Source organism: Hyla sarda, chromosome 5, assembly GCF_029499605.1.
Source record: "Hyla sarda isolate aHylSar1 chromosome 5, aHylSar1.hap1, whole genome shotgun sequence".
Taxonomy (NCBI): Eukaryota; Metazoa; Chordata; class Amphibia; order Anura; family Hylidae; genus Hyla; species Hyla sarda.
The window spans coordinates 38,527,791-38,550,462 of NC_079193.1; positions in this window are offsets into that span (position 1 = coordinate 38,527,791).

Consider the following 22,672-nt stretch of genomic DNA (forward strand, 5'->3'; position numbering starts at 1 on the left):
AGATAAGTATAGTGATTTGGTTGCAGTATTGATGGATAAGTATAGTGGTTAGGCTGTAGTATTTATAGATAAGTATAAAGGTTAGGTTGCAGTATTGATGGATAAGTATGGTGATTAGGTTGCAGTATTGATGGATAAGTATAGTGGTTAGGTTGCAGTATGGATGGAAAAGTATAGTGATTAGATTGCAGTATTGATGGATAAGTATAGTGATTAGGTTGTAGTATTGATGGGTAAGTATAATGATTAGATTGCAGTATTGATGGGTAAGTGTAGTGGTTATTGTGCAGTATTGATGGAAAAGTATAGTGATTATTGTGCAGTATTGATGGGTAAGTATAGTGGTTAAGTTGCAGTATTGATGGATAAGTATAGTGATTAGGTTGCAGTATTGATGGATAAGTATAGTGGTAAGGTTGTAGTATTGATGGATAAGTATAGTGGTTAGGTTGCAGTATTGATGGATAAGTATAGTGGCTAGGTTGCAGTATTGATGGATAAGTATAGTGATTAGGTTGCAGTATTGATGGATGAGTATAGTGATTAGGTTGCAGCATTGATGGATAAGTATAGGGATTAGGTTGCAGTATTGATGGATAAGTATCGTGATTAGGTTGCAGTATTGATGGATAAGTATAGTGGTTTGATTGCAGTATTGATGGATAAGTATAGTGGTTAGGTTGTAGTATTGATGGATAAGTATAGTGGTTAGGTTGCAGTATTGATGGATAAGTATAGTGATGAGGTTGTAGTATTGATGGATAAGTATAGTGGTTAGGTTGCAGTATTGATGGATAAGTATAGTGATGAGGTTGTAGTATTGATGGATAAGTATAGTGGTGAGGAGTGGTTAGGTTGCAGTATTGATGGATAAGTATAGTGGTGAGGTTGTAGTATTGATGGATAAGTATAGTGGTGAGGTTGTAGTATTGATGGATAAGTATAGTGGTTAGGTTGCAGTATTGATGGATAAGTATAGTGGTGAGGTTGTAGTATTGATGGATAAGTATAGTGTTTAGGTTGCAGTATTGATGGATAAGTATAGTGAATAGGTTGCAGTATTGATGGATAAGTATAGTGGTTCGGTTGCAGTATTGATGGATAAATATAGTGGTTTGGTTACAGTATTGATGAGTAAGTATAGTGGTTAGGTTGCAGTATTGATGGATAAGTATAGTGGTTAGGTTGTAGTATTGATGGGTAAGTATAGTGATTAGGATGCAGTATTGATGGATAAGTATAGTGATTATTGTGTAGTATTGATGGGTAAGAATAGTGGTTAGGTTGTAGTATTGATGGGTAAGTATAGTGGTTAGGTTGCAGTATCGCTAGATAAGTATAGTGATGAGGTTGCAGTATTGATGGATAAGTATAGTGATTGGGTTGCAGTATTGATGGATAAGTATAGTGGTTAGGTTGTAGTTTTGATTGATAAGTATAGTGATTAGGTTGCAGTATTGATGGATAAGTATAGTGATGAGGTTGCAGTATTGATAGATAAGTATAGTGGTTAGGTTGCAGTATTGATGGATAAGTATAGTGGTTAGGTTGCAGAATTGATGGATAACTATAGTGGTTAGGTTGTAGTATTGATTGATAAGTATAGTGATTAGGTTGCAGTATTGATGGATAAGTATAGTGGTTAGGTTGCAGTATTGATGGATAAGTATAGTGGTTAGGTTGTAGTATTTGTCACGATGCCGGCTGGCAGGTGGTGGATCCTCTGTGCCAGAGAGGGATTGGCGTGGACCGTGCTAGAGGATCGGTTCTAAGTCACTACTGGTTTTCACCAGAGCCCGCCGCAAAGCGGGATGGTCTTGCTGCGGCGGTAGTGACCAGGTCGTATCCCCTAGCAACGGCTCAACCTCTCTGGCTGCTGAAGATAGGCGCGGTACAAGGGAGTAGACAGAAGCAAGGTCGGACGTAGCAGAAGGTCGGGGCAGGCAGCAAGGATCGTAGTCAGGGGCAACGGCAGAAGGTCTGGAATCACAGGCAAGGAACACACAAGGAACGCTTTCACTGGCACTAGGGCAACAAGATCCGGCGAGGGAGTGAAGGGGAAGTGAGGTGATATAGGGAAGTGCACAGGTGTAAACACTAATTGGAACCACTGCACCAATCAGCGGTGCAGTGGCCCTTTAAATCGCAAAGACCCGGCGCGCGCGCGCCCTAGGGAGCGGGGCCGCGCGCGCCGGGACAGAACTGACGGGGAGCGAGTAAGGTACGGGAGCCGGGGTGCGCATCGCGAGCGGGCGCTACCCGCATCGCGAATCGCATCCCGGCCGGAGGTGGTAACGCAGCGCCCCGGGTCCGTGGAACCGACCGGGGCGCTGCAGTGAGGGAAGTGTAGCGAGCGCTCCGGGGAGGAGCGGGGACCCGGAGCGCTCGGCGTAACAGTACCCCCCCCCTTGGGTCTCCCCCTCTTCTTGGGGCCTGAGAACCTGAGGATCAGACTTTTGTCCAGGATATTGTCCTCAGGTTCCCAGGACCTCTCTTCTGGACCACAACCCTCCCAATCCACTAAAAAAAAAGTTCTTCCCCTGACCTTTTTAGAGGCCAAAATCTCTTTGACAGAGAAGATGTCCGAGGAGCCGGAAACAGGAGTGGGAGGAACAGATTTAGGAGAAAAACGGTTGAGGATGAGAGGTTTAAGAAGAGAGACGTGAAAGGCATTAGGGATACGAAGAGAAGGAGGAAGAAGAAGTTTGTAAGAGACAGGATTAATTTGACACAAAACTTTAAAAGGACCAAGATAGCGTGGTCCCAACTTATAGCTCGGGACACGGAAACGGACATATTTAGCGGAGAGCCATACCTTGTCTCCAGGGGAAAAAATGGGAGGAGCTCTTCTTTTCTTATCTGCGAATCTCTTCATGCGAGAAGAAGCCTGTAAGAGAGAATTTTGGGTCTCTTTCCATATGGTGGAAAGATCACGAGAAATTTCATCCACAGCGGGCAGACCAGAGGGCAAGGGGGTAGGGAGGGGGGGAAGAGGGTGACGGCCGTACACCACGAAAAACGGAGATTTGGAGGAAGATTCAGAGATTCTGAAATTATACGAGAATTCGGCCCAAGGTAGAAGATCTGCCCAGTCATCCTGGCGGGAGGAAACAAAATGTCGTAAATAGTCACCCAAGATCTGGTTAATTCTCTCTACTTGTCCATTGGATTGAGGATGGTATGCAGAAGAAAAATTTAATTTAATCTTGAGTTGTTTACAGAGAGCCCTCCAGAATTTAGACACAAATTGGACGCCTCTATCCGAGACGATCTGTGTAGGCAACCCGTGAAGACGAAAAATGTGTACAAAAAATTGTTTAGCCAACTGAGGCGCTGAAGGAAGACCAGGAAGAGGGATGAAATGTGCCATTTTGGAGAATCGATCAACGACCACCCAAATAACAGTGTTGCCATGGGATGGGGGTAAGTCAGTAATAAAATCCATACCAATCAGAGACCAAGGTTGTTCGGGGACAGGTAGAGGATGAAGAAAACCAGCGGGCTTCTGGCGAGGAGTCTTATCCCGGGCACAGATAGTGCAGGCTCGCACAAAGTCCACCACATCAGTCTCTAGAGTCGGCCACCAATAGAAGCGAGAGATGAGTTGCACAGATTTCTTGATGCCCGCATGACCTGCGAGATGGGAGGAGTGACCCCATTTGAGGATCCCAAGGCGTTGGCGTGGAGAAACAAAGGTCTTTCCTGGAGGAGTTTGCCTGATGGAGGCTGGAGAAGTGGAAATCAGGCAGTCAGGAGGAATGATGTGTTGAGGAGAGAGTTCAATTTCAGAGGCATCTGAGGAACGAGAGAGAGCATCGGCCCTAATGTTCTTATCAGCAGGCCGAAAGTGAATTTCAAAATTAAATCGGGCAAAGAACAGAGACCACCTGGCCTGACGAGGATTCAGCCGTTGGGCAGACTGGAGGTAGGAGAGGTTCTTGTGATCGGTGTAAATAATAACTGGAAATCTTGATCCCTCCAGCAGATGCCTCCATTCCTCAAGTGCTAATTTAATGGCTAGAAGCTCTCGATCCCCGATGGAGTAGTTCCTCTCCGCCGGAGAGAAGGTCCTGGAAAAAAAACCACAAGTAACAGCATGCCCGGAAGAGTTTTTTTGTAGAAGGACAGCTCCAGCTCCCACTGAGGAGGCATCAACCTCCAATAGGAAGGGTTTAGATGGGTCAGGTCTGGAGAGCACGGGAGCCGAAGAAAAGGCAGACTTGAGTCGTTTAAAGGCGTCTTCCGCTTGAGGAGGCCAAGACTTGGGATCGGCATTTTTTTTTGTTAAAGCCACAATAGGAGCCACAATGGTAGAAAAATGTGGAATAAATTGCCTGTAATAATTGGCGAACCCCAAAAAACGTTGGATGGCACGGAGTCCGGAGGGGCGTGGCCAATCTAAGACGGCAGAGAGTTTATCTGGGTCCATTTGTAGTCCCTGGCCAGAGACCAAGTATCCTAGAAAAGGAAGAGATTGGCATTCAAACAGACATTTCTCTATTTTGGCATAGAGTTGATTATCACGAAGTCTCTGAAGAACCATACGGACATGCTGGCGGTGTTCTTCAAGATTGGCAGAAAAAATCAGGATATCGTCCAGATATACAACAACACAGGAGTATAGGAGATCACGAAAAATTTCATTAACAAAGTCTTGGAAGACGGCAGGGGCGTTGCATAGACCAAAGGGCATGACCAGATACTCAAAGTGTCCATCTCTGGTGTTAAATGCCGTTTTCCATTCATCCCCCTCTCTGATGCGGATGAGATTATAAGCACCTCTTAAGTCCAGTTTGGTAAAAATATGGGCACCTTGGAGACGATCAAAGAGTTCAGAGATGAGGGGTAGGGGGTAGCGGTTCTTAACCGTGATTTTATTAAGACCGCGGTAGTCAATGCAAGGACGTAGAGAGCCATCTTTTTTGGACACAAAGAAAAATCCGGCTCCGGCAGGAGAGGAGGATTTACGGATAAAGCCCTTTTTTAAATTTTCTTGGACGTATTCAGACATGGCAAGAGTCTCTGGGACGGACAGAGGATAGATTCTGCCCCGGGGTGGAGTAGTGCCCGGGAGGAGGTCAATGGGACAATCATAAGGCCTGTGAGGAGGTAGAGTCTCAGCTTGTTTTTTGCAAAAAACGTCCGCAAAGTCCATATAGGCCTTAGGGAGACCGGTTACATGAGGAAGCACAGGGACACGGCAAGGTTTACTGGGAACCGGTTTTAAGCAGTCCTTGGAACAAGAGGGCCCCCAACTCTTGATCTCCCCAGTGGACCAATCCAGGATTGGGGAATGGAGTTGAAGCCAGGGAAGTCCAAGAAGGATTTCAGAAGTGCAATTGGGGAGGACCAACAGTTCAATCCTCTCGTGATGAGATCCGATGCACATTAGAAGGGGCTCCGTGCGGAAACGTATAGTACAGTCCAATCTTTCATTGTTTACACAATTGATGTAGAGGGGTCTGGCGAGACTGGTCACCGGGATGTTGAACCTGTTGACGAGAGAGGCTAAGATAAAATTTCCTGCAGATCCAGAGTCCAAGAAGGCCACAGCAGAGAAGGAGAAGGCAGAGGCAGACATCCGCACAGGTACAGTAAGACGTGGAGAAGCAGAGTAGACATCAAGGACTGTCTCACTTTTGTGCGGAGTCAGCGGACGTCTTTCCAGGCGGGGAGGACGGATAGGACAATCCTTCAGGAAGTGTTCGGTACTAGCACAGTACAGGCAGAGATTCTCCATGCGGCGTCGTGTCCTCTCTTGGGGTGTCAGGCGAGACCGGTCGACCTGCATAGCCTCCACGGCGGGAGGCACAGGAACAGATTGCAGGGGACCAGAGGAGAGAGGAGCCGGGGAGAAGAAACGCCTCGTGCGAACAGAGTCCATATCCTGGCGGAGCTCCTGACGCCGTTCGGAAAAACGCATGTCAATGCGAGTGGCAAGATGGATGAGTTCATGTAGGTTAGCAGGGATTTCTCGTGCGGCCAGAACATCTTTAATGTTGCTGGATAGGCCTTTTTTAAAGGTCGCGCAGAGTGCCTCATTATTCCAGGATAATTCTGAAGCAAGGGTACGGAACTGTACGGCATACTCGCCAACGGAAGAATTACCCTGGACCAGGTTCAACAGGGCAGTCTCAGCAGAAGAGGCTCGGGCAGGTTCCTCAAAGACACTTCGAATTTCCGAGAAGAAGGAGTGTACAGAGGCAGTGACGGGGTCATTGCGGTCCCAGAGCGGTGTGGCCCAAGCCAGGGCTTTTCCAGACAGCAGGCTGACTACGAAAGCCACCTTAGACCTTTCAGTGGGGAACTGGTCCGACATCATCTCCAAGTGTAATGAACATTGGGAAAGAAAGCCACGGCAAAACTTAGAGTCCCCATCAAATTTATCCGGCAAGGATAGTCGTATTCCAGAAGCGGCCACTCGCTGCGGAGGAGGTACAGGAGCTGGCGGAGGAGATGATTGCTGGAGCTGTGGTAGTAACTGTTGTAGCATAACAGTCAGTTGAGACAGCTGTTGGCCTTGTTGCGCTATCTGTTGTGACTGCTGGGCGACCACCGTGGTGAGGTCAGTGACAACTGGCAGAGGAACTTCAGCGGGATCCATGGCCGGATCTACTGTCACGATGCCGGCTGGCAGGTGGTGGATCCTCTGTGCCAGAGAGGGATTGGCGTGGACCGTGCTAGAGGATCGGTTCTAAGTCACTACTGGTTTTCACCAGAGCCCGCCGCAAAGCGGGATGGTCTTGCTGCGGCGGTAGTGACCAGGTCGTATCCCCTAGCAACGGCTCAACCTCTCTGGCTGCTGAAGATAGGCGCGGTACAAGGGAGTAGACAGAAGCAAGGTCGGACGTAGCAGAAGGTCGGGGCAGGCAGCAAGGATCGTAGTCAGGGGCAACGGCAGAAGGTCTGGAATCACAGGCAAGGAACACACAAGGAACGCTTTCACTGGCACTAGGGCAACAAGATCCGGCGAGGGAGTGAAGGGGAAGTGAGGTGATATAGGGAAGTGCACAGGTGTAAACACTAATTGGAACCACTGCACCAATCAGCGGTGCAGTGGCCCTTTAAATCGCAAAGACCCGGCGCGCGCGCGCCCTAGGGAGCGGGGCCGCGCGCGCCGGGACAGAACTGACGGGGAGCGAGTAAGGTACGGGAGCCGGGGTGCGCATCGCGAGCGGGCGCTACCCGCATCGCGAATCGCATCCCGGCCGGAGGTGGTAACGCAGCGCCCCGGGTCCGTGGAACCGACCGGGGCGCTGCAGTGAGGGAAGTGTAGCGAGCGCTCCGGGGAGGAGCGGGGACCCGGAGCGCTCGGCGTAACAGTATTGATGAATAAGTATAGTGATCATTGTGTAGTATTGATGGGTAAGTATAGTGGTTAGGTTGCAGTATCGCTAGATAAGTATAATGATTAGGTTGCAATATTGATGGATAAGTATAGTGATTGGGTTGTAGTATTGATTGATAAGTATAGTGATTAGGTTGCAGTATTGATGGATAAGTATAGTGGTTAGGTTGTAGTATTGATGGATAAGTATAGTGATTAGGTTGTAGTATTGATGGATAAGTATAGTGGTTAGGTTGCAATATTGATGGATAAGTATAGTGGTTAGGTTGCAGAATTGATGGATAAGTATAGTGGTTAGGTTGTAGTATTGATGGATAAGTATAGTGATTGGGTTGCAGTATTGATGGATAAGTATAGTGGTTAGGTTGCAGAATTGATGGATAAGTATAGTGGTTAGGTTGTAGTATTGATGGATAAGTATAGTGATTGGGTTGCAATATTGATGGATAAGTATAGTGATTGGGTTGTAGTATTGATGGATAAGTATAGTGATTAGGTTGCAGTATTGATGGATAAGTATAGTGGTTAGGTTGCAATATTGATTGATAAGTATAGCAATTACGCTGCAGTATTGATGGATAAGTATAGTGGTTAGGTTGCAGTATTGATGAATAAGTATAGTGGTTAGGTTGCAGTATTGATGGATAAGTATAGTGATTAGGTTGCAGTATTGATGGATAAGTATAGTGATGAGGTTGCAGTATTGAAGGGTAAGTATAGTGGTTAGGTTGCAGTATTGATGGATAAGTATAGTGATTAGGTTGCAGTATTGATGAATAAGCATAGTGGTTAGGTTGAAGTATTGATGGATAAGTATAGTGTTAGGTTGCAGTATTGATGGATAAGTATAGTAATTAGGTTTCAGTATTGATGGAAAAGTATAGTGAATAGGTTGCAGTATTGATGGATAAGTATAGTGATTAGGTTGCAGTATTGATGGGTAAGTATAGTGGTTAGGTTGCATTATTGATGGATAAGTACAGTGATTAGGTTGTTGTATTGATGGATAAGTATAGTGATTATTGTGCAGTATTGATGGATAAGTATAGTAGTTAGGTTGTAGTATTGATGGATAAGTATAGTGGTTAGGTTGCAGTATTGATGGATAAGTATAGTAGTTAGGTTGTAGTATTGATGGGTAAGTATAGTGGTTAGGTTGCAGTATTGATGGATAAGTATAGTGATGAGGTTGCAGTATTGATGGATAAGTATATTGGTTAGGTTGTAGTATTGATGGATAAGTATAGTGGTTAGGTTGTAGTATTGATGGATAAGTATAGTGATGAGGTTGCAGTATTGATGGATAAGTATAGTGAATAGGTTGCAGTATTGATGGATAAGTATAGTGGTTAGGTTTCAGTATTGATGGATAAGTATAGTGATGAGGTTGCAGTATTGATAAATAAGTATATTGGTTAGGTTGCAGTGTTGATGGATAAGTATAGTGGTTAGGTTGTAGTATTGATGGATAAGTATAGTAATGAGGTTGCAGTATTGATGCATAAGTATAGTGAATAGGTTGCAGTATTGAAGGATGAGTATAGTGATTAGGTTGCAGTATTGATGGATAAGTATAGTAATGAGGTTGCAGTATTGATGGATAAGTATGGTGATTAGGTTGCAGTATTGATGGATAAGTATAGTGGTTAGGTTGCAGTACTGATGGGTAAGTATAGTGGTTAGGTTGCAGTATTGATGGATAAGTATAGTGATTAGGTTGCAGTATTGATGGATAAGTATATTGGTTAGGTTGCAGTAATGATGGGTGAGTATAGTGGTTAGGTTGTAGTATTGATAGATAAGTATAGTGGTTAGGTTGCTGTATTGATGGATAAGTATAGTGAATAGGTTGTAGTATTGATGGGTAAGTATAGTGATTAGGTTGCAGAATTGATGGATAAGTATAGTGAGTAGGTTGTTGTATTGATGGATAAGTATAGTGATTAGGTTGCAGTATTGATGGATAAGTATAGTGATTAGGTTGCAGTATTGATGGATGAGTATAGTGGTTAGGTTGCAGTATTGATGGATAAGTATAGTGGTTAGGTTGCAGTATTGAAGGATGAGTATAGTGATTAGGTTGCAGTATTGATGGATAAGTATAGTGATTAGGTTGCAGTATTGATGGATAAGTATAGGGATTAGGTTGCAGTATTGATGGATAAGTATAGTGGTTGTCACGATGCCGGCTGGCAGGAGGTGGATCCTCTGTGCCAGAGAGGGATTGGCGAGGACCGCGCTAGTGGACCGGTTCTAAGCCACTACAGGTTTTCACCAGAGCCCGCCGCAAAGCGGGATGGTCTTGCTGCGGCGGTAGTGACCAGGTCGTATCCACTAGCAACGGCTCACCTCTCTGACTGCTGAAGATGCAGAAGATAGGCGAGGTACAAGGGAGTAGGCAGAAGCAAGGTCGGACGTAGCAGAAGGTCGAGGCAGGCAGCAAGGATCGTAGTCAGGGGCAACGGCAGGAGGTCAGGAACACGGGCTAGGAACAGACAAGGGAACGCTTTCACTAGGCACTAAGGCAACAAGATCCGGCAAGGGAGTGCAGGGGAAGTGAGGTAATATAGGGAAGTACACAGGTGATCACACTAATTGGTAATTGGGAAGATTGGGCCAGGCACCAACATTGGTGCACTGGCCCTTTAAATTGCAGAGACCCGGCGCGCGCGCGCCCTAGGGAGCGGGGCCGCGCGCGCCGGGACAGGACCGACGGAGAGCGAGTCAGGTACGGGGACCGGGGTGCGCATCGCGAGCGGGCGCCACCCGCATCGCGAATCGCATCCCGGCTGGAGGCGGGACCGCAGCGCACCCGGTCAGTGGATCTGACCGGGGCGCTGCAGCAACGAGGATGAGGCGAGCGCTCCGGGGAGGAACGGGGACCCGGAGCGCTCGGCGTAACAGTACCCCCCCCCTTGGGTCTCCCCCTCTTCTTGGGGCCAAAGAACCTGAGGAAAAAAAAGTCAATTTTTCCGTGATGAGGTCCGATGCACATTAGGAGGGGTTCTGTGCGGAAACGCATGAGACAGTCCAATCTTTCATTGTTAATACAATAGATGTAGAGGGGTCTGGCGAGACTGGTCACGGGGACGTAGAACCTGTTGATGAGAGAGGCCAAAAAAAATTTTCCTGCAGATCCGGAATCCAAGAAGACCATAGTAGAGAAGGAGAAGGTAGAGGCAGATATCCGCACAGGCACAGTAAGGCGTGGAGAAGCAGAGTTGACATCAAGAACTGTGTCACCTTTGTGCGGAGTCAGCGTACGTCTTTCAAGGCGGGGAGGACGGATAGGACAATCCTTCAGGAAGTGTTCGGTACCGGCATAGTACAGGCAAAGATTCTCCATGCGGCGTCGTGTCCTCTCTTGAGGTGTCAAGCGAGACCGGTCAACTTGCATAGCCTCCGTGGCGGGAAGCACAGGAACGGATTGCAGAGGACCAGAGGAGAGAGGAGCCGGGGAGAAAAAACGCTTCGTGCGAACAAAGTCCATATCCAGGCGGAGCTCCAGACGCCATCCGGAAGAACGCATGTCAATGCGAGTGGCAAGATGAATGAGTTCATGTAGGTCAGCAGGAGTCTCTCGTGCGGCCAGAACATCTTTAATGTTGCTGGATAGGCCTTTTTTAAAGGTCGCGCAGAGAACCTCACTATTCCAGGACAATTCGTAAGCAAGAGCACGGAACTGAATGGCGTACTCGCCAACGGAAGAAACACCCTGTTCCAGGTTCAGCAGGGCAATCTCGGCAGAAGAAGCTCGGGCAGGCTCCTCGAAGACACCACGGACCTCAGCGAAGAAGGACTGGACTGTGGCTGTGGCAGAATCATTGCGGTCCCCATCAAACTTGTCCGGCAGGGACAAGCAGGGGTTAAGAACGGCCGGTTGCTGCGGAGGAGTTGCAGGAGCCGGCGGAGGAGATGGTTGTTGCAGCTGTAGCTGTGACTGAAGTTGCTGTATCTGCGGCAGCAGCTGCTGTGACTGAAGTTGCTGTATCTGCGGCAGCAGCTGCTGTAACTGTGACTGAAGACGCTGTGTCTCGGAGATCAAGTATGCCAGCTGTTGAACTCGTTGGGCGATCTTTACGCCAAATTTGTCCGGCAGGGACAAGCAGGGGTTAGGAACGGCCGGTTGCTGCGGAGGAGTTGCAGGAGCCGGCGGAGGAGATGGTAGTTGCAGCTGTAGCTGTTGCTGTATCTGCGGCTGCAGCTGCTGTATCTGTGACTGAATACGCAGTGCCTCGGAGGTCAAGTATGCCAGCTGTTGATCTCGTTGGGCGATCTTTAGGGCTAGCTGGGCGACCAGTGTAGGATCTTCAGCGGGATCCATGGCCGGATCTACTGTCACGATGCCGGCTGGCAGGAGGTGGATCCTCTGTGCCAGAGAGGGATTGGCGAGGACCGCGCTAGTGGACCGGTTCTAAGCCACTACAGGTTTTCACCAGAGCCCGCCGCAAAGCGGGATGGTCTTGCTGCGGCGATAGTGACCAGGTCGTATCCACTAGCAACGGCTCACCTCTCTGACTGCTGAAGATGCAGAAGATAGGCGAGGTACAAGGGAGTAGGCAGAAGCAAGGTCGGACGTAGCAGAAGGTCGAGGCAGGCAGCAAGGATCGTAGTCAGGGGCAACGGCAGGAGGTCAGGAACACGGGCTAGGAACAGACAAGGGAACGCTTTCACTAGGCACTAAGGCAACAAGATCCGGCAAGGGAGTGCAGGGGAAGTGAGGTAATATAGGGAAGTACACAGGTGATCACACTAATTGGTAATTGGGAAGATTGGGCCAGGCACCAACATTGGTGCACTGGCCCTTTAAATTGCAGAGACCCGGCGCGCGCGCGCCCTAGGGAGCGGGGCCGCGCGCGCCGGGACAGGACCGACGGAGAGCGAGTCAGGTACGGGGACCGGGGTGCGCATCGCGAGCGGGCGCCACCCGCATCGCGAATCGCATCCCGGCTGGAGGCGGGACCGCAGCGCACCCGGTCAGTGGATCTGACCGGGGCGCTGCAGCAACGAGGATGAGGCGAGCGCTCCGGGGAGGAACGGGGACCCGGAGCGCTCGGCGTAACAGTGGTTAGGTTGCAGTATTGATGGATAAGTATAGTGGTTAGGTTGCAGTACAGATGGGTAAGTATAGTGTTAGGTTGCAGTATTGATGGATAAGTATAGTGATTAGGTTGCAGTATTGATGGATAAGTATAGTGGTTAGGTTGCAGTATTGATGGATAAGTATAGTGGTTAGGTTGCAGTATTGATGGATAAGTATAGTGGTTAGGTTGCAGAACTGATGGATAAGTATAGGGATTAGGTTGCAGTATTGATGGATAAGTATAGTGGTTAGGTTGCAGTACTGATGGGTAAGTATAGTGGTTAGGTTGCAGTATTGATGGATAAGTATAGTGATTAGGTTGCAGTATTGATGGATAAGTATAGTGGTTAGGTTGCAGTATTGATGGATAAGTATAGTGATTAGGTTGCAGTATTGATGGATAAGTATAGTGATGAGGTTGCAGTATTGAAGGGTAAGTATGGTGATTAGGTTTCAGTATTGATGGATAAGTATAGTGGTTAGGTTGCATTATTGATGGATAAGAATAGTGATTAGGTTGCAGTATTAATGGTTAAGTATCGTGCTTAGGTTGTAGTATTGATGGGTAATTATAGTGGTTAGGTTGTAGTATTGATGGGTAAGTATAGTGGTTAGGTTGCAGTATTGATGGGTAAGTATAGTGGTTAGGTTGTAGTATTGATGGGTAAGTTTAGTGGTTAGGTTGTAGTATTGATGGGTAAGTATAGTGGTTAGGTTGTAGTATTGATGGATAAGTATAGTGGTTAGGTTGCAGTAATGATGGATAAGTATGGTGGTTAGGTTGTAGTATTGATGGATAAGTATAGTGGTTAGGTTGCAATATTGATGGATAAGAATAGTGGTTAGGTTGTAGTATTGATGGATAAGTATAGTAGTTAGGTTGCAGTATTAATGGGTAAGTATAGTGGTTAGGTTGCAGTATTGATGAATAAGTATAGAGGCTATGTTGCAGTATTGATGGTTAAGTATTGTGTTTAGGTTGCAGTATTGATGGGTAAGTATAGTGGTTAGGTTGTAGTATTGATGGATAAGTAAAGTGATTAGGTTGTAGAATTGATGGATAAGTATAGTGATTAGGTTGTAGAATTGATGGATAAGTATAGTGATTAGGTTTCAGTATTGATGGATAAGTATAGTGATGAGGTTGCAGTATTGATTGATAAGTATAGTGATGAGGTTGCAGTATTGATGGGTAAGTATAGTGATTAGGTTGCAGTATTGATAGATAAGTATAGTGATTAGGTTGTAGTATTGTTGGATAAGTATAGTGATTAGGTTGCAGTATTGATAGATAAGTATAGTGATTAGGTTGTAGAATTGATGGATAAGTATAGTGATTAGGTTTCAGTATTGATGGATAAGTATAGTGATGAGGTTGCAGTATTGATGGATAAGTATAGTGATGAGGTTGCAGTATTGATGGGTAAGTATAGTGATTAGGTTGCAGTATTGATGGATAAGTATAGAGATTAGATTGCAGTATTGATGGATAAGTATAGTGGTTAAGTTGCAGTATTGATGGATAAGTATAGTGATTGGGTTGCAGTATTGATGGATAAGTATAGTGGTTAAGTTGCAGTATTGATGGATAAGTATAGTGATTAGGTTGTAGTATTGATGGATAAGTATAGTGATTAGGTTGAAATATTGATGGATAAGTATAGTGGTTAGGTTGAAGTGTTGATGGATAAGTATAGTGAATAGGTTGTAGTATTGATGGATAAGTATAGTGATTAGGTGGCAGTATTGATGGATAAGTATAGTGGTTAGGTTGCAGTATTGATGGATAATTTTAGTGATTAGGTTGCAGTGTTGATGGATAAGTATAGTGATTAGGTTATAGTATTGATTGATAAGTATAGTGGTTAAGTTGTAGTATTGATGGATTAGTATAGTAATTAGATTTCAGTATTGATGGATGAGTATAGTGGTTAGATTGCAGTATTGATGGATAAGTTTAGTGGTTTGGTTGTAATATTGATGGATAAGTATAGTGATTAGGTTGAAATATTGATGGGTAAGTATAGTGGCTAGGTTGCAGTATTGATGGATAAGTATAGTGATTAGGTTGCAGTATTGATGGATAAGTATAGTGGTTAGGTTGCAGTATTGATGGATAAGTTTAGTGGTTTGGTTGTAGTATTGATGGATAAGTATAGTGGTTAGGTTGCAATATTGATGGATAAGTATAGTGGTTAGGTTATAGTATTGATTGATAAGTATAGTGGTTAAGTTGTAGTATTGATGGATAAGTATAGTGGTTAGGTTGCAGTTTTGATGGATAAGTATAGTGGTTAAGTTGTAGTATTGATGGATAAGTATTGTGGTTATGTTGTAGTATTGATGGATAAGTATAGTGATTAGGTTACAGTATAGATGGATAAGTATAGTGATTAGGTTGCAGTATTGATGGATAAGTATAGTGATTAGGTTGAAGTAATGATGGATAATTATAGTGAATAAGTTGCAGTATTGATGGATAAGTATAGTCGTTAAGTTATAGTATTGATGGATAAGTATAGTGGTTAGGTTGCAGTATTGATGGATAAGTAAAGTGATTAGGTTGCAGTATTGATGGATAAGTATAGTGATTAGGTTGCAGTGTTGATGGATAAGTATAGTGGTTAGGTTGTAGTATTGATGGATAAGTATAGTGATTAGGTTGTAGTATTGATGGATAAGTACAGTGGTTAGGTTGTAGTATTGATGGATAAGTATAGTGGTTAGGTTGCAGTATTGATGGATAAGCATAGTGGTTAGGTTGCAGTGTTGATGGATAATTATAGTGATTAGATTGTAGTATTGATGGATAAGTATAGTGATAAGGTTGAAATATTGATGGATAAGTATAGTGATTAGGTTGAAATATTGATGGATAAGTATAGTGATTAGGTTGAAGTATTGATGGGTAAGTATAGTGATTAGGTTGTAGAATTGATGGATGAGTATAGTGATTAGGTTGTAGAATTGATGGATGAGTATAGTTGTTAGGTTGCAGTATTGATTGATAAGTATGGTAATTAGGTTTCAGTATTGATGGATAAGTATAGTGGTTAGGTTGTAGTATTGATCGATAAGTATAGTGGTTAGGTTGAAGTATTGATGGATAAGTATAGTGGTTAGGTTGCAGTATTGATGGATAAGTATAGTGATTAGGTTGTAGTATTGATGGATAAGTATAGTGATTAGGTTGTAGTATTGATGGATAAGTATAGTGATTAGGTTGAAGTATTGATGGATAAGTATAGTGATTAGGTTGCAGTATTGATGGATAAGAATAGTGATTAGGTTGTAGTATTGATGGATAAGTATAGTGATTAGGTTGCAGTACTGATGGATAAGTATAGTGGTTAGGTTGTAGTACTGATGGATAAGTATAGTTGTTAGGTTGCAGTATTGATGGATAAGAATAGTGATTAGGTTGTAGTATTGATGGATAAGAATAGTGATTAGGTTGCAGTATTGATAGATAAGTATAGTGATTAGGTTGCAGTATTGATGGATAAGTATAGTGATTAGGTTGCAGTATTGATGGATAAGTATAGTGATTAGGTTGCAGTATTGATGGATAAGTATAGTGATTAGGTTGTAGTTTTGATGGATAAGTATAGTGGTTAAGTTGTAGTATTGATGGATAAGTATAGTTGTTAGGTTGCAGTGTTGATGGATAAGTATAGTGGTTAGGTTGCAGTATTGATGGATAAGTATAGTGGTTAGGTTGCAGTATTGATGGATAAGTATAGTGATTAGGTTGCAGTATTGATGGATAAGTATAGTGGTTAGGTTGCAGCATTGATGGATAAGTACAGTGATTGGGATGCAGTATTGATGGATAAGAATAGTGATGAGGTTGCAGTATTGATGGATAAGTATAGTGATTAGGTTGCAGTATTGATGAATAAGTATAGTGGTTAGGTTGCAGCATTGATGGGTAAGTACATTGATTGGGTTGCAGTATTGATGGATAAGAATAGTGATTAGGTTGAAGTGTTGATGGATAAGTATAGTGGTTAGGTTACAGTATTGATGGATAAGTATAGTGGTTAGGTTGCAGCATTGATGGGTAAGTACATTGATTGGGTTGCAGTATTGATGGATAAGTATAGTGATTAGGTTGAAGTGTTGATGGATAAGTATAGTGATTAGGTTGCAGTATTGATGGATAAGTATAGTGATTAGGTTGCAGTATTGATGGATAAGTATAGTGATTAGGTTGAAGTGTTGATGGATAAGTATAGTGATTAGGTTGCAGCATTGATGGATAAGTACAGTGATTAGGTTGTAGTATTGATGGAAAAGTATAGTGGTTAGGTTGCAGTATTGATGGATAAGTATAGTGATTAGGTTGCAGTATTGATGGATAAGTATAGTGGTTAGGTTGCAGCATTGATGGGTAAGTATAGTGATTAGGTTGCAGTAATGATGGGTAAGTATAGTGGTTAGGTTGCAGTATTGATGGATAAGTATAGTGGTTGGGTTGCAGTATTGATGGATAAGTTTAGTGGTTTGGTTGTAGTTTTGATGGATAAGTATAGTGGTTAGGTTGCAGTATTGATGGATAAGTATAGTGATTAGGTTGCAGTAATGATGGGTAAGTATAGTGGTTAGGTTGCAGTATTGATGGATAAGTATAGTGGTTGGGTTGCAGTATTGATGGATAAGTTTAGTGGTTTGGTTGTAGTATTGATGGATAAGTATAGTGGTTAGGTTGCAGTATTGATGGGTAAGTATAGTGGTTAGGTTGCAGTAATGATGGGTAAGTATAGTGGTTAGGTTGCAGTATTGATGGATAAGTATAGTGAATAGGTTGCAGCATTGATGGATAAGTATAGTGATTAGGTTGCAGTAATGATGGGTAAGTATAGTGGTTTGGTTGCAGTATTGATGGATAAGTATAGTGGTTAGGTTGTTGTATTGATGGATAAGTATAGTGAATAGGTTGCAGTATTGATGGATAAGTATAGTGATTAGGTTGCAGTATTGATGGGTAAGTATAGTGGTTAGGTTGCAGTAATGATGGGTAAGTATAGTGGTTAGGTTGCAGTGTTGATGGATAAGTATAGTGAATAGGTTGCAGCATTGATGGATAAGTATAGTGGTTAGGTTGTAGTACTGATGGATAAGTATAGTGGTTAGGTTGTAGTATTGATTGATAAGTATAGTGATGAGGTTGCAGTATTGATGGATAAGTATAGTGGTTGGGTTGCAGTATTGATGGATAAGTTTAGTGGTTTGGTTGTAGTATTGATGGATAAGTATAGTGGTTAGGTTGCAGTATTGATGGATAAGTATAGTGATTCGGTTGAAATATTGATGGGTAAGTATAGTGATTAGGTTGACGTATTGATGGATAAGTATAGTGGGTTGTTGCAGTATTGATGGATAAGTATAGTGGTTAGGTTGTATTTTTGATGGATAAGTATACTGGTTAGGTTGCAGTATTGATGGATAAGTATAGTGGTTAGGTTGCAGTATTGATGGATAAGTATAGTGGTTAGGTTGCAGTATTGATGGATAAGTATAGTGATTAGGTTGCAGTGTTGATGGATAAGTATAGTGATTAGGTTGCAGTATTGATGGATAAGTATAGTGGTTAGGTTGCAGCATTGATGGATAAGTATAGTGGTTAGGTTGCAGTATTGATGGATAAGTATGGTGATTAGGTTGCAGTATTGATGGATAAGTATAGTGGTTAGGTTGCAGCATTGATGGGTAAGTACATTGATTGGGTTGCAGTATTGATGGACAAGTATAGTGGTTGGGTTGCAGTATTGATGGTTAAGTATAGTGGTTAGGTTGCAGTATTGATGGATAAGTATAGTGGTTAGGTTATAGTATTGATGGATAAGTATAGTGGTTAGGTTGCAGTGTTGATGGATAAGTATAGTGATTAGGTTGCAGTATTGATGGATAAGTATAGGGGTTAGGTTGCAGCATTGATGGATAAGTATAGTGGTTAGGTTGCAGTATTGATGGATAAGTATAGTGGTTGGGTTGCAGTATTGATGGATAAGTATAGTGGTTGGGTTGCAGTATTGATGGATAAGTATAGTGATTAGGTTGCAGTATTGATGGATAAGTATAGTGATTAGGTTGCAGCATTGATGGGTAAGTACATTGATTGGGTTGCAGTATTGATGGATAAGTATAGTGGTTGGCTTGCAGTATTTATGGATAAGTATAGTGGTTTGGTTGTAGTATTGATGGATAAGTATAGTGGATAGGTTGCAGTATTGATGGATAAGTATAGTGATTAGGTTGTAGTATTGATGGATAAGTATAGTGGTTAGGGTTGCAGTATTGATGGATAAGTATAGTGATTAGGTTGCAGTGTTGATGGATAAGTATAGTGATTAGGTTGCAGTATTAATGGATAAGTATAGTGATTAGGTTGCAGTATTAATGGATAAGTATAGTGATTAGGTTGCAGTGTTGATGGATAAGTATAGTGATTAGGTTGCAGTATTGGTGAATAAGTATAGTGATTAGGTTGCAGTATTGATGGATAAGTATAGTGGTTAGGTTGCAGCATTGAGGGATAAGTACAGTGATTGGGTTGCAGTATTGATGGATAAGTATAGTGATTAGGTTGCAGTATTGATGGATAAGTATAGTGGTTAGGTTGCAGTATTGATGGATAAGTACATTGATTGGGTTGCAGTATTGATGGATAAGTTTAGTGGTTAGGTTGCAGCTGTCACGATTCGGCTGGCAGGAGGTGGATCCTCTGTGCCAGAGAGGGATTGGCGTGGACCGTGCTAGTGGACCGGTTCTAAGCTGCTACTGGTTTTCACCAGAGCCCGCCGCAAAGCGGGATGGTCTTGCAGCGGCGGTAGCAACCAGGTCGTATCCACTAGCAACGGCTCAACCTCTCTGACTGCTGAAGATAGGCGCGGTACAAGGGAGTAGACAAGAGCAAGGTCGGACGTAGCAGAAGGTCGGGGCAGGCAGCAAGGATCGTAGTCAGGGGCAACGGCAGGAGGTCTGGAACACAGGCTAGGAACACACTGGGAAACGCTTTCACTGGCACGATGGCAACAAGATCCGGCAAGGAAGGAAAGGGGAAGTGAGGTTATATAGGGAAGTGCACAGGTGAATAAACTAATTAAGCCAACTGCGCCAATCAGCGGCACAGTGGCCCTTTAAATCGTAGAGACCCGGCGCGCGCGCGCCCTAAGGAGCGGGGCCGCGCGCGCCGCGACAGGACCGACGGAGAGCGAGTCAGGTACGGGAGCCGGGGTGCGCATCGCGAGCGGGCGCCACCCGCATCGCGAATCGCATGCCGGCTGGGAGAGGTATCGCAGCGCACCCGGTCAGCAGGTCTGACCGGGGCGCTGCGATTGCGAGGAAGTTGCGAGCGCTCCGGGGAGGAGCGGGGACCTGGAGCGCTTGGCGTAACAGTACCCCCCCCCTTGGGTCTCCCCCTCTTCTTGGAGCCTGAGAACCTGAGGACCAGACTTTTGTCTAGGATGTTGTCCTCAGGTTCCCAGGATCTCTCTTCAGGATCACAGCCCTCCCAATCTACCAAAAAAAGTATTTTTCCTCTGACCGTCTTGGAGGCCAGTATCTCCTTTACGGAGAAGATGTCAGAAGAACCGGAAACAGGAGTGGGAGAAACAAGTTTGGGAGAGAAACGGTTGATGATGAGTGGTTTAAGGAGAGAGACATGGAAGGCATTGGGAATACGAAGAGAAGGAGGAAGAAGGAGTTTGTAAGAGACAGGATTAATCTGGCACAAGACTTTGAAAGGACCAAGATAGCGTGGTCCCAGTTTGTAACTGGGGACACGAAAGCGGACATATTTAGCGGAGAGCCATACCTTGTCTCCGGGAGCAAAGATGGGGGGAGCTCTTCTTTTCTTATCGGCAAACTTTTTCATGCGAGATGAAGCCTGTAAAAGAGAATTTGGGTCTCTTTCCATATGGTGGAAAGATCACGAGTCACTTAATCTACAGCGGGCAAACCAGAGGACAAGGGAATAGGGAGGGGGGGAAGAGGGTGACGGCCGTACACCACGAAAAATGGGGATTTAGCAGAAGATTCAGAGACTCTAAAGTTGTACGAGAATTCGGCCCAAGGTAGAAGATCTGCCCAGTCATCCTGGCGGGAGGAAACAAAATGCCGTAAATAGTCACCCAGGACCTGGTTAATTCTTTCTACTTGCCCATTGGATTGAGGATGATAAGCAGAAGAGAAGTTTAATTTAATCTTGAGTTGTTTACAGAGAGCCCTCCAGAATTTTGACACGAATTGGACACCTCTATCCGAGACAATCTGCGTGGGCAAACCGTGAAGACGAAAAATGTGTACAAAAAATTGTTTTGCCAACTGAGGCGCTGAAGGAAGACCAGGAAGAGGAATAAAATGTGCCATCTTGGAAAATCGATCAACGACCACCCAAACAACAGTGTTGCCACGGAATGGGGGTAGGTCTGTAATAAAGTCCATACCAATCAGAGACCAAGGCTGTTCGGGGACAGGCAGAGGGTGAAGGAGACCAGCAGGCTTCTGGCGAGGAGTCAACATCTGTTTCCAGAGTCGGCCACCAATAGAAACGAGAGATGAGTTGCAAGGACTTTTTGATGCCCGCATGGCCTGCGAGGTGGGAGGAGTGACCCCATTTGAGAATCCCGAGACGTTGGCGTGGAGAAACGAAGGTCTTCCCTGGAGGAGTTTGCCTGATGGAGGCTGGAGAAGAGGAGATCAGACAGTCAGGAGGAATGATGTGTTGCGGAGAGACCTCTACTTCCGAGGCATCCGAGGAACGAGAGAGAGCATCGGCCCTAATGTTCTTGTCGGCAGGGCGAAAATGAATTTCAAAGTTAAAACGGGCAAAGAACAACGACCACCTGGCCTGGCGAGGATTCAGCCGTTGGGCAGACTGGAGATAGGAGAGATTCTTGTGATCGGTGAAAATGATAACTGGAAATTTTGATCCCTCCAGCAGATGCCTCCATTCCTCAAGTGCCAATTTAATGGCCAGTAGTTCTCGATCCCCGATGGAGTAGTTCCTCTCCGCCGGAGAGAAGGTCCTAGAAAAAAAACCACAAGTAACAGCATGCCTGGAAGAATTTTTTTGTAGAAGGACCGCTCCAGCTCCCACTGAGGAGGCATCAACCTCCAATAGGAAGGGTTTAGATGGGTCAGGTCTGGAGAGCACGGGAGCAGAAGAAAAGGCAGACTTGAGCCGTTTAAATGCGTCTTCCGCTTGGGGAGACCAGGACTTAGGATTGGCATTCTTCTTGGTTAAAGCCACGATAGGAGCCACAATAGTGGAAAAATGTGGAATGAATTGTCTGTAATAATTGGCGAACCCCAAAAAACGTTGGATAGCACGTAGTCCGGAGGGGCGTGGCCAATCTAAGACGGCAGAGAGTTTATCTGGGTCCATTTGTAGTCCCTGGCCAGAGACCAAGTATCCTAGGAAAGGAAGAGATTGACATTCAAACAGACATTTCTCCATTTTGGCATAGAGTTGATTGTCTCGAAGTCTCTGAAGAACCATGCGGACATGCTGGCGATGTTCTTCTAAGTTGGCAGAAAAAATCAGAATATCGTCCAGATACACAACAACACAGGAATATAAGAGATCACGAAAAATTTCATTAACAAAGTCTTGGAAGACGGCAGGGGTGTTGCACAGGCCAAAGGGCATGACCAGATACTCAAAGTGTCCATCTCTGGTGTTAAATGCAGTTTTCCATTCGTCCCCCTCCCTGATGCGGATGAGATTATATGCACCTCTTAAGTCCAGTTTGGTAAAGATGTGGGCACCTTGAAGGCGATCAATGAGTTCAGAGATAAGAGGTAGGGGGTAGCGGTTTTTTACCGTGATTTTATTAAGTCCGCGGTAATCAATGCAAGGACGTAGGGAGCCATCTTTTTTGGACACAAAGAAAAATCCAGCTCCGGCAGGAGAGGAGGATTTGCGGATAAACCCCTTTTTTAAATTTTCCTGGATGTATTCAGACATAGCAAGCGTCTCTGGGGCGGACAGAGGATAAATTCTGCCCCGGGGTGGAGTAGTGCCCGGGAGGAGGTCAATAGGACAGTCAAAAGGCCTGTGAGGAGGTAGAGTCTCAGCTTGCTTTTTGCAAAATACGTCAGCATAGTCCATATAAGCCTTAGGAAGACCGGTTACAGGGGGAACCACAGGGTCACGGCAGGGAGTACTGGGAACCGGTTTAAGACAGTCCTTGAAACAAGAAGTACCCCAGCTCTTGATCTCTCCTGTGGACCAA